This window comes from Ascaphus truei, assembly GCF_040206685.1.
Source record: "Ascaphus truei isolate aAscTru1 chromosome 3 unlocalized genomic scaffold, aAscTru1.hap1 SUPER_3_unloc_2, whole genome shotgun sequence".
Taxonomy (NCBI): Eukaryota; Metazoa; Chordata; class Amphibia; order Anura; family Ascaphidae; genus Ascaphus; species Ascaphus truei.
In genome coordinates, this window is record NW_027453825.1 from 554,589 (window position 1) to 566,617 (window position 12,029).

Sequence of the window (12,029 nt, forward strand, 5' to 3'; positions counted from 1 at the left end):
CATGGGGTACATACTGTACATACACACACACAGTGTACATACTGTACATACACACACACAGTGTACATACTGTACATACACACACACATACACATGTGTACATACTGTACATACACGTGTACATACACACATTGTGTACATACTGTACATACACGGTGTATATATACACACACACACACACACATATACACGTGTACAAACTGTACATACACACACACACACACAAACATAACTTTCAAATATATAAAGGTATTCAAAGTACATGAGGGAAGCATATTCCAAAGAAAGAGGAGCGCTAGAACAAGAGAAAGTACTTCTTCAGTGAAAGGGAGGTGGGTGCGCGGAACAGCCGCCCAGCAGAAGTGGTAGGGCTGATACAGGAGGGGAGTGCAGACATGCTGGGGAAGGACATAGGAAAGCCGAGAATCAAACAGGAACACGGGGAGACACATTACAGTTGGTAAAAATAACTTAGGAGCCGGAATTTGGTAATACAAAAACCAGCCACATTTAGTGGGGTGTTGGCTGTCACGGCATTACCCCACCGACGTCTCAGTGTGTCAGAGCGTGTGTGTCACAGGTACACACCGTGACACACTCTAAGTGGGGAATAAAACGCTTGCAGGAGGTAGCGCATGGCAGAGGGACGGACACTTGCATTTATATATGTATATTATAGATAAAGTCACCCCCATACTTGCCCCCACTATAAGGGTCAGTCCCTCGTAGGATCACAGTGACCTAATTCCTGTGACAGGTGCTGGGGTCACATCTGGGCGACTAACGCCTTTTTCTACCCAGATCTGACACATAGAAATATCTTGTAACGATGTTTTTTATAGAGAGACCCGGGAGGGGGCCATTTCCTCCTGCCGCTCCCTTCTGTCGGATGTCCCGTTGTTTGCCCCCCCCCCCCCCTTATCTTTACTGGTTCTCTGATGAGCGCGGGGTGGGGCGCGGGGTGGGGCGCGGGGTGGGGCGCGGGGTGGGGCGCGGGGTGGGGCGCGGGGTGGGGCGCGGGGTGGGGCGCGGGGCGCGGGGTGGGGCGCGGGGTGGGGCACGGGGTGGGGCGCGGGGCGCGGGGCGGGGCGCGGGGTGGGGCGCGGGGCGCGGGGCGGGGCGCGGGGTGGGGCGCGGGGGTGGGGGCGCGGGGTGGGGCGCGGGGGTGGGGCACGGGGCGCTGGGTGGGGCGCGGGGTGGGGCACGGGGCGGGGCGCGGGCGGGGCGCGGGGCGGGGCGCGGGGTGGGGCACGGGGGCGCGGGGCGGGGCGCGGGGTGGGGCACGGGGTGGGGCGCGGGGTGGGGCGCGGGGCGGGGCGCGGGGCGGGGCGCGGGGTGGGGCGCGGGGCACGGGGTGGGGCACGGGGCGGGGGCGCGGGTACCTTAAACACTTCCCTATTCAAAGGGCCAGAAGAAAAGGAATTTCCAAAGAAATAAAAGTAACACATGATTTGCTTGTAGGATGGTTACATTTCTTTAAGGCGGCAGTTAGAGTGTTACTTTCTGTGCAAAGCTTTTTTCGGTGGCTGCCAGGGATTGCACCTTTACATGCGACTCTGCCGCTAACATTATCCGCTAACATTAATTCAGCCCAAGTCTTGCAGACGAGATCGGTGGCAAACCACTTAGATTGCAAGCTCTGCAGGCAGGGCCGCTTCTCCTGGGCATCCCGCCGCGCGGGCCCAGCGGTGACCTGGCCTTAGATTGCAAGCTCTGCAGGCCGGGATTACTTTCCTATCCCGCGTATGTATTCATTGGTTCTAACCCGACGCCCAGCGAGTCGCTTCTCTGTATTATGATCCCTTTATTCTAATGTCTCACTAAGTAGACGGGACTGGTTTAGCTGTGAGGACACCTCGGCTGATAACATAAGGGGTGTGCCAACTGGGGATCGCGCGAGGCCTCTGCAAATTCCCTTACCTTGTGTCCGGCGACGCGCCGCCATGGCAACGTGATGTCACGCCGGAAACAAGGTAAGGAGTGGGGAGCGAGTAGGGGGGGGGGGGGGGGAGCGAGTAGGGGGGGGGGGTGGGGAGCGAGTAGGGGGGGAGCGGGTGTGGGGAGCGAGTAGGGGGGGGAGGGGGTGTGGGGAGCGAGTAGGGGGGGGGAGGGGGTGTGGGGAGCGAGTAGGGGGGGGGGAGGGTGTGGGGAGCGAGTAGGGGGGGGGAGCGGGGTGTGGGGAGCGAGTAGGGGGGGGGAGGGGGTGTGGGGAGCGAGTAGGGGGGGGGGGGGGTGTGGGGAGCGAGTAGGGGGGGGGGAGGGGGTGTGGGGAGCGAGTAGGGGGGGGGAGGGGGTGTGGGGAGCGAGTAGGGGGGGGAGGGGGTGTGGGGAGCGAGTAGGGGGGGGGAGGGGGTGTGGGGAGCGAGTAGGGGGGGGGGAGGGGGTGTGGGGAGCGAGTAGGGGGGAGGGGGTGTGGGGAGCGAGTAGGGGGGGGGGAGGGGTTGTGGGGAGCGAGTAGGGGGGGAGGGGGTGTGGGGAGCGAGTAGGGGGGGGAGGGGGGTGTGGGGAGCGAGTAGGGGGGGAGGGGGTGTGGGGGAAGCGAGTAGGGGGGGGAGGGGGTGTGGGGAGCGAGTAGGGGGGGAGGGGGTGTGGGGAGCGAGTAGGGGGGAGGGGGTGTGGGGAGCGAGTAGGGGGGGAGGGGGTGTGGGGAGCGAGTAGGGGGGAGGGGGTGTGGGGAGCGAGTAGGGGGGGAGGGGGTGTGGGGAGCGAGTAGGGGGGAGGGGGTGTGGGAGCGAGTAGGGGGGGAGGGGGTGTGGGGAGCGAGTAGGGGGGGAGGGGTGTGGGGAGCGAGTAGGGGGGGGAGGGGGTGTGGGGAGCGAGGTAGGGGGGGGGGGGGAGGGGGTGTGGGGAGCGAGTAGGGGGGGGGAGGGGGTGTGGGGAGCGAGTAGGGGGGGGGATGGGGTGTGGGGAGCGAGTAGGGGGGGGAGGGGGTGTTGATAGCATTGCTGTCCCCTCTGGCACCAAATGGGTTAAAGACTTCTTAAAATGACAGCAGCCGTCAGAAACCCCGGGGCCGTCCCCGGCGTCTCAGCAACGTCTCGCTCTGCGTCTCCCAACTTCCTGCCGGGTCCTTATCCGCTACACCAGGGAGAGGCCGAAAACGCAGGGAGGATAAAATAACCAGCGCCGGGACCGATAACCCGGCGGCGGGGCGATAACCCGGCGGCGGGGGACCGATAACCAGGCGGCGGGGGAGCAGGAAACGCGCAGGGAGCAGGAAACGCGCAGGGAGCAGGAAACGCGCAGGGAGCAGGAAACGCGCAGGGAGCAGGAAACGCGCAGGGAGCAGGAAACGCGCAGGAGCAGAAACGCGCAGGGAACAGGAAACGCGCAGGGAGCAGGCTGGGGCTCACAGCGCTGATCTCCTGTTACAGACTCCATCGTTTCCTCGTTACGTCGCTGCATTTCTGAGCGTTAGTGACTCTGGCTGCAGGTGGTGTGAAGTCTCGGACAGAGCCTCCCTCCCACCCCACGCAGAGCCTCCCTCCCACCCCGAGCCTCCCCTCCCTCCCACCCCTGCCACGCAGAGCCTCCCCTCCCTCCCACCCCACGCAGAGCCTCCCTCCCACCCCGAGCCTCCCCCTCCCTCCCACCCCTGCCACGCAGAGCCTCCCTCCCACCCCACGCAGAGCCTCCCCTCCCTCCCACCCCACGCAGAGCCTCCCCTCCCTCCCACCCACGCAGAGCCTCCCTCCCACCCCACGCAGAGCCTCCCTCCCACCCCACGCAGAGCCTCACCTCCCTCCCACCCCACGCAGAGCCTCCCTCCCACCCCGAGCCTCCCTCCCTCCCACCCCCACGCAGAGCCTCCCTCCCACCCCGAGCCTCCCCTCCCTCCACCCAAAGCCTCCCCTCCCCTCCCCACCCCACGCAGAGCCTCCCTCCCACCCCTGCCACGCAAAGCCTCCCCTCCCTCCCACCCCTGCCACGCAAAGCCTCCCCTCCCTCCCACCCCTGCCACGCAAAGCCTCCCCTCCCTCCCACCCCACGCAGAGCCTCCCTCCCACCCCTGCCACGCAAAGCCTCCCCTCCCTCCCACCCCACGCAGAGCCTCCCCTCCCTCCCACGCAGAGCCTCCCTCCCACCCCTGCCCCGCAGAGCACCCAACTCCCACCCCTGCCCCGCAGAGCACCTCAACCTGCCACACAGAGCCTCCCCAACCTCCCACGCAGAGCCTCCCTCCCACCCCCTGCCACGCAGAGCACCCCAACCTCCCACCCCTGCCACGCAGAGCACCCCAACCTCCCACCCCTGCCCTGCAGAGCACCCAACCTCCGCCACCTGCCACGCAGAGCACACCAACCTCTCACTCCTGCCCCGCAGAGCACACCAACCTCTCACTCCTGCCCCGCAGAGCACCCCAACCTCCCACCCCTGCCCCGCAGAGCACCCCAACCTCCCACCCCTGCCCCGCAGAGCACCCAACCTCCCGCCCCTGCCCCGCAGAGCACACCAACCTCTCACTCCTGCCCCGCAGAGCACCCCAACCTCCCACCCCTGCCCGCAGAGCACCCCAACCTCCCAACCAGAGCACCACAACCTCCCACCCCTGCCCCGCAGAGCACCACAACCTCCCACCCCTGCCACCCAGAGCACCACAACCTCCACCCTGCCACCCAGAGCCCCCAACCTCTCACAATGAATCCAGGATCAACCAAGTTCCCCGCCCCAGTATCAGCTCACCCCGTCTGTCAATTTATCCCCAGGTACCTTAATCCCCCAAATGGAATTGGAGTCGTCCCTGAAAAGGTTCTGCACAGCGCCGCGTACACTCCCATGTCACTGCTACATAGCAAGTGAATATTACACATCCTGTGAGTGTTCCCCAGACACCCAGGCGTCCCGGGATGTATCAGGGTGATTATCCTGTGATTCAGCGGATGGGAGGTTAGAGAGAGGTGGGACACTGTGCACCGGTCTCCTCCGGTGACTTTCTCCGGCTAACGACCGGCACTGGGCGTTATAGACATATTCTCACCGCGCACGTAGCAGGGAGGGGGACATGGGACGGAGGGAAACCCAAACATTGGGCGTCCCTGTCCCACCCAAAGCATAGAGCTTCTCCCCGCACCCCATGCATAGAGGGGGGGTCCTCTATTCACAAAGCCACAGAACACCTTTCTGAACCCCATACACATAAATACAAAGACCCCCAGTACGCAGAGCTGAATCTCTTACCGCTTGCAAACAATGTGTTCCCTCAACCCTTTGCCAAGGCTGACTGCCCCCCTCAAACCAGGCACTGCCCCAATGTTCCCCATGCAAATTAAACTTTCCCCCCTGCCACCCCAATGCAAATACCTTCCCACTAGTGTTCTCCGTGCTCAGACACCCTCCCTAACCCACAGACACCCTCCCTAACCCAGCACCCTTCTCCCCTAACCCAGCACCCTTCTCCCCCTAACCCACCACCCTTCTCCCCTAACCCAGCACCCTTCTCCCCTAACCCAGCACCCTTCTCCCCTAACCCAGCACCCTTCTCCCCTAACACAGCACCCTTCTCCCCTAACCCACCACCCTTCTCCCTAACCCAGCACCCTTCTCCCCTAACCCAGCACCCTTCTCCCCTAACACAGCACCCTTCTTCCCCTAACCCAGCACCTTCTCCCCTAACACAGCACCCTTCTCCCCTAACCCACCACCCTTCTCCCCTAACACAGCACCCTTCTCCCCTAACCCAGCACCCTTCTCCCCTAACACAGCACCCTTCTCCCCTAACCCGCACCCTTCTCCCCTAACACAGCACCCTTCTCCCTAACCCAGCACCCTTCTCCCCTAACACAGCACCCTTCTCCCCTAACCCAGCACCCTTCTCCCCTGCCAGCAGCATCCCGCCACCCCCCCAGGCTGAGACCTGGGGGTCCCCAGGCAGCACTCACCGCTCATATCCCTGTGCTGGAGATGGGGTGCACACTGGGTGTCTGCTGCAGATGGGGTGCACACTGGGTGTGTGCTGCAGATGGGGTGCACACTGGGTGTGTGCTGCAGATGGGTGCACACTGGGTGCCTGCTGGAGATGGGGTGCACACTGGGTGCTTGCTGGAGATGTGTGCACACTGGGTGCCTGCTGGAGATGGGTGCACACTGGGTGCTTGCTGCAGATGGGGTGCACACTGGGTGCTTGCTGGAGATGGGTGCCTGCTGGAGATGTGTGCACACTGGGTGCTTACTGCAGATGGGGTGCTTGCTGGAGATGTGTGCAGGGCGTTTCTGGCTGGGGGAGAGTCACAGACTTAGCTGCTTCACTACAGCAGGAGGAAGTGAGAGGAGAAGAGGAAGTCAGGAGACAAGTTACCAGCTTCACAAACTCAGCTGCTGCTCATTCTCACTGACTGTACTCCCCCTGCCTGCCCAGCACAACAACACAATCATCACTGACACAACTGTGACACTGCGCAGCACATCAACACAATCATCACTGACACAACTGTGACACTGCGCAGCACAACAACACAATCATCACTGACACAACTGTGACACTGCTCAGCACAACAACACAATCATCACTGACACAACTGTGACACTGCGCAGCACAACACATCAACACAATCATCACTGACACAACTGTGACACTGCTCAGCACAACACATCAACACAATCATCACTGACACAACTGTGACACTGCTCAGCACAACACATCAACACAATCATCACTGACACAACTGTGACACTGCTCAGCACATCAATACAATCATCACTGACACAACTGTGACACTGCTCAGCACAACAACACAATCATCACTGACACAACTGTGACACTGCGCAGCACATCACATCAACACAATCATCACTGACACAACTGTGACACTGCTCAGCACAACACATCAACACAATCATCACTGACACAACTGTGACACTGCTCAGCACATCAATACAATCATCACTGACACAACTGTGACACTGCTCAGCACAACAACACAATCATCACTGACACAACTTTGACACTGCGCAGCACATCAACACAATCATCACTGACACAACTGTGACACTGCGCAGCACATCAACACAATCATCACTGACACAACTGTGACACTGCTCAGCACAACACATCAACACAATCATCACTGACACAACTGTGACACTGCTCAGCACATCAACACAATCATCACTGGCACAACTGTGACACTGCTCAACACAGCACATCAACACAATCATCACTGACACAACTGTGACACTGCTCAACACAGCACATCAACACAATCATCACTGACACAACTGTGACACTGCTCAGCACAACACATCAACACAATCATCACTGACACAACTGTGACACTGCTCAACACAACACATCAACACAATCATCACTGACACAACTGTGACACTGCTCAGCACAACACATCAACACAATCATCACTGACACAACTGTGACACTGCTCAGCACAACACATCAACACACTCATCACTGACACAACTGTCACACTGCTCAGCACAACACATCAACACAATCATCACTGACACAACTGTGACACTGCTCAACACAACACATCAACACAATCATCAGTGACACAACTGTGACACTGCTCAGCACAACACATCAACACAATCATTACTGACACAAATGTGACACTGCTCAGCACAACACATCAACACAATCATCACTGACACAACTGTGACACTGCTCAGCACATCAACACAATCATCACTGACACAACTGTGACACTCCTCAGCACAACAACACATCAACACAATCATCACTGACACAACTGTGACACTGCTCAGCACAACACATCAACACAATCATCACTGACACAACTGTGACACTGCTCAGCACAACACATCAACACAATCATCACTGACACAACTGTGACACTGCTCAGCACATCAATACAATCATCACTGACACAAATGTGACACTGCTCAGCACAACACATCAACACAATCATCACTGACACAACTGTGACACTGCTCAGCACATCAACACAATCATCACTGACACAACTGTGACACTCCTCAGCACAACAACACATCAACACAATCATCACTGACACAACTGTGACACTGCTCAGCACAACACATCAACACAATCATCACTGACACAACTGTGACACTGCTCAGCACATCAACACAATCATCACTGACACAACTGTGACACTGCTCAGCACTGAGTAACTGGGGAGCAGAGAACCACAGGTCCCAGCAACCACCTGACTCTACAAATCAGCACAACATAAGCTTAGTAACAACTTGTCAATGGGGCAACTGGGGCAGATGTTTGGGGGGGGGGAGGCTCTGTGAGAATGGGGGCGCCCCAGCGAAGGTCCCCGAAATGATAACACAGAAAGGAGTCGGAATGTGTCACGCTCCGCGTGGTAATATATTGTGCATATATTGTGCATATATTGTGCATATATTGTGCATACATTGTGCATCGGGTGACGCCTGCTGCTCACAATTACTTTCCAATACTGTTCCAATGACAAACTTCAGCTCAAAGTGGCTTGGTCCCACACAGGCCTTTAACCCCTTCGGTGCCAATGACATTGCCCAGCGGATACAAAAAGACACGCAAGGTCGGCCTCTCTACTAGCAATAGAAAGCGAGGTGACGTGTCGGTGACCCCACGGGCGTCTTTGTCCTGTTTTTGTGTCTCAAGCTGACACACAAACTGAAATATTGGGGCGCAGGTAAAAATAAATGCGTAAAATGCTAGCAGCTCGTTTCTGGGACAAATAAAGTACCAAGGATATTAGCAGCTACTCTGCGATGTGCAGCGGCCCGTCCAGCAGGGAAGGGGTTAACTGAGCGCTAGTCACAGATATGTAGTACATAAAAGAGAACAGCAATTCTCTTCACATTTAAGGCTATTAATTGCTCTGCCCCTCCTTACATCTCAATATACCCCCCTCTGCCCCTCCTTACATCTCACTATACCCCCTCTGCCCCTCCTTACATCTCACTATACCCCCTCTGCCCCTCCTTACATCTCACTATACCCCCCTCTGTCCCTCCTTACATCTCACCCTAATATCTCACTATACCCCCCTTTGCCCCTCCTTACATCTCCCCCTAATAGCGCACTATACCCCCCTCTGCCCCTCCTTACATCTCACCTTAATATCTCACTTTACCCTCCTCTGCCCCTCCTTACATCTCACCTTAATATCTCACTATACCCTCCTCTGCCCCTCCTTACATCTCACCCTAATATCTCACTATACCCTCCTCTGCCCCTCCTTACATCTCACCCTAATATCTCACTATACCCTCCTCTGCCCCTCCTTACATCTCACCTTAATATCTCACTATACCCTCCTCTGCCCCTCCTTACATCTCACCCTAATATCTCACTATACCCCCCTTTGCCCCTCCTTACATCTCCCCCTAATAGCGCACTATACCCCCCTCTGCCCCTCCTTACATCTCACCTTAATATCTCACTTTACCCTCCTCTGCCCCTCCTTACATCTCACCCTAATATCTCACTATACCCTCCTCTGCCCCTCCTTACATCTCACCCTAATATCTCACTATACCCTCCTCTGCCCCTCCTTACATCTCACCCTAATATCTCACTATACCCTCCTCTGTCCCTCCTTACATCTCACCTTAATATCTCACTATACCCTCCTCTGCCCCTCCTTACATCTCAATATACCCCCTCTGCCCCTCCTTACATCTCACTATACCCCCCTCTGTCCCTCCTTACATCTCACCCTAATATCTCACTATACCCTCCTCTGCCCCTCCTTACATCTCAATATACCCCCCTCTGCCCCTCCTTACATCTCACTATACCCCCCTCTGTCCCTCCTTACATCTCACCCTAATATCTCACTATACCCTCCTCTGCCCCACCTTACATCTCAATATACCCCCCTCTGCCCATCCTTACATCTCACTATACCCCCCTCTGTCCCTCCTTACATCTCACCCTAATATCTCACTATACCCTCCCTTGCCCCTCCTTACATCTCCCCCTTATTTCTCACTATACCCCCTGCCCCTCCTTACATCTCACCCTAATATCTCACTACACCCTCCTCTGCCCCTCCTCACATCTCACAATACCCTCCTCTGCCCTCCTCACATCTCACCCTAATATCTCACTATACCCTCATCTGCCCCTCCTTACATCTCACCCTAATATCTCACTATATCCTCCTCTGCCCGTCCTTACATCTCACCCTAATATCTCACTATATCATCCTCTGCCCCTCCTTGCATCTCACCCTAATATCTCACTGTACATACACCTGTCTGACTTTTGCGTTCTGCTCAAGGATGTCTTCTCTCTACCCCCTTTGTATCTAAAGCCCATATCATATAATTGGTGTGCAGCTTTGCTATTCATTGTTCTCTATTTACATAGCGCCATTAGTGTACACAGCGCGTCACAGCAGTAATACACGGGACAATCATATAAATAACACATAATACAAATAACACATTGTGGGAATAAGTGCTTCAGACATAAAAGTAACATTAAGGAAGAGGAGTCCCTGCCTCGAGGAGCTTACAGTCTAATTGGTAGGTAGGGAGAACGTACAGAGACAGTAGGAGGGAGTTCTGGTAAGTGCGTCTGCAGGGGGCCAAGCTTTATGCATCATGTGTATAGTATCAGCCACGGAGCTACTCATATGCTTCGTTAAGCAGGTGTGTCTTAAGGTGGGTAGAGAGGGTGCTAGTCGGGTATTGAGGGGAAGGGCATTCCAGAGGTGCGGGGCAGTCAGTGACAAAGGTTTAAGGCGGGACACCTTGAGCAGAACGCAAGAGTCGGGGTGGTGCATAATGAGACATTAGGGCTGAGATGTAAGGAGGGGCAGAAGAGTGTAAAGCTTTAAAAGTGAGGAGAAGAATGGAGTGTGAGATGCGGGATTTGATAGGAAGCCGGGAGAGGGATTTCAGGAGGGGAGACGCTGAGACAGATCTAGGAAAGAGTAGAGTGATTCTGGCAGCAGCATTTAGGATAGATTGTAGGCGAGACAGGTGAGAGGCAGGAAGGCCGGACAGCAGGAGGTTACAGTAATCAAGACGGGAGAGAATGAGGGCCTGAGTCAGAGTTTTAGCAGTCGAGCAACAGAGGAAAGGGCGAATCTTTGTAATATTGCGGAGGAAAAAGCGACAGGTTTTGAGAAACGTTTTGAATGTGAGAAAAGAATGTGAGAGAGGAGTCGAGTGTGACCCCTAGGCAGCGTGCTTGGGCAACTGGGTGAATGATCATAGTTCCAACAGTAATGTGGAAGGAGGTAGTAGGGCCAGGTTTGGGAGGAAGTATGAGGAGCTCTGTTTTAGCCATGTTGAGCTTAAGGCGTCGGAGGGCCATTCAGAATGATATCGCAGAGAGACATTCAGAAACTTTGGTCGGTAAAGCAGGTGTAAGGCTTGAGTAAAAGTCTGGCTGCTTTAATTACGTTGGAATAGAGAACGTTTTTATTTCCATCGAGGACTCTAAATAGGGGAGAGCCTGTCAGACAAAAACCTAATCCACCGTAGGGCTGAGAATATGTAGGGACGGCCCTACCTGAAATCTGTTGGGACTGCCCTGCCAGAGGATCCATAGGGACCACCCGAGCTCAGAATCCGTAGGGACCGCCCGGGCTGAGAATCCATAGGACCGCCCTGCCTGAGATGCGTAGGGACAGCCCTACCGGAGGATCCGTACGGACTGCCCTACCGGAGGATCCATAGGGACCGCCCAGTCTGAGATGCGTAGGGACAGCCCTACCGGAGGATCCGTACGGACTGCCCTACCGGAGGATCCGTAGGGATCGCCCTGCCTGAGATCCGTAGGCACAGCCCTACCGGAGGATCCGTGGGACCACTCTACCAGAGGATCCGTAGGGACCAGCCTGCCAGAGGATCCGTAGGGATCGCCCTGCCTGAGATCCGTAGGCACAGCCCTACCGGAGGATCCGTGGGACCACCCTGCCAGAGGATCCATAGGGACCACCCTGCCAGAGGATCCCTAGGGACCAGCCTGCCGGAGGATCCGTAGGGACCAGCCTGCCGGAGGATCCGTAGGGACCAGCCTGCCGGAGGATCCATAGGGACCGCCCTGCCGGAGAGAGTGGGGAAGAAGGAGAGAGGGG

The 12,029-nt window shown here is 56.7% G+C and overlaps 1 protein-coding gene across 2 annotated transcripts in view; it reads right to left on the reverse strand.

Annotated features, from left to right (window-relative positions):
- Positions 1–12,029, reverse strand: part of RHOG (ras homolog family member G) — a 98,165-nt gene that overhangs the window by 45,034 nt on the left and 41,102 nt on the right. The window contains exons 3-5 of one of the 2 annotated variants that reach the window (XM_075580573.1): positions 6,093–6,245; positions 5,979–6,007; positions 5,880–5,891 (exon numbers count right to left, since the gene is read on the reverse strand). The gene's annotated coding sequence lies outside the window, so the exon portion shown is untranslated. Of the gene's footprint in view, positions 1–5,178; positions 5,198–5,879; positions 5,892–5,978; positions 6,008–6,092; positions 6,246–12,029 lie in introns of those variants that run through there. The other variant, XM_075580574.1, reaches the window with a different exon arrangement.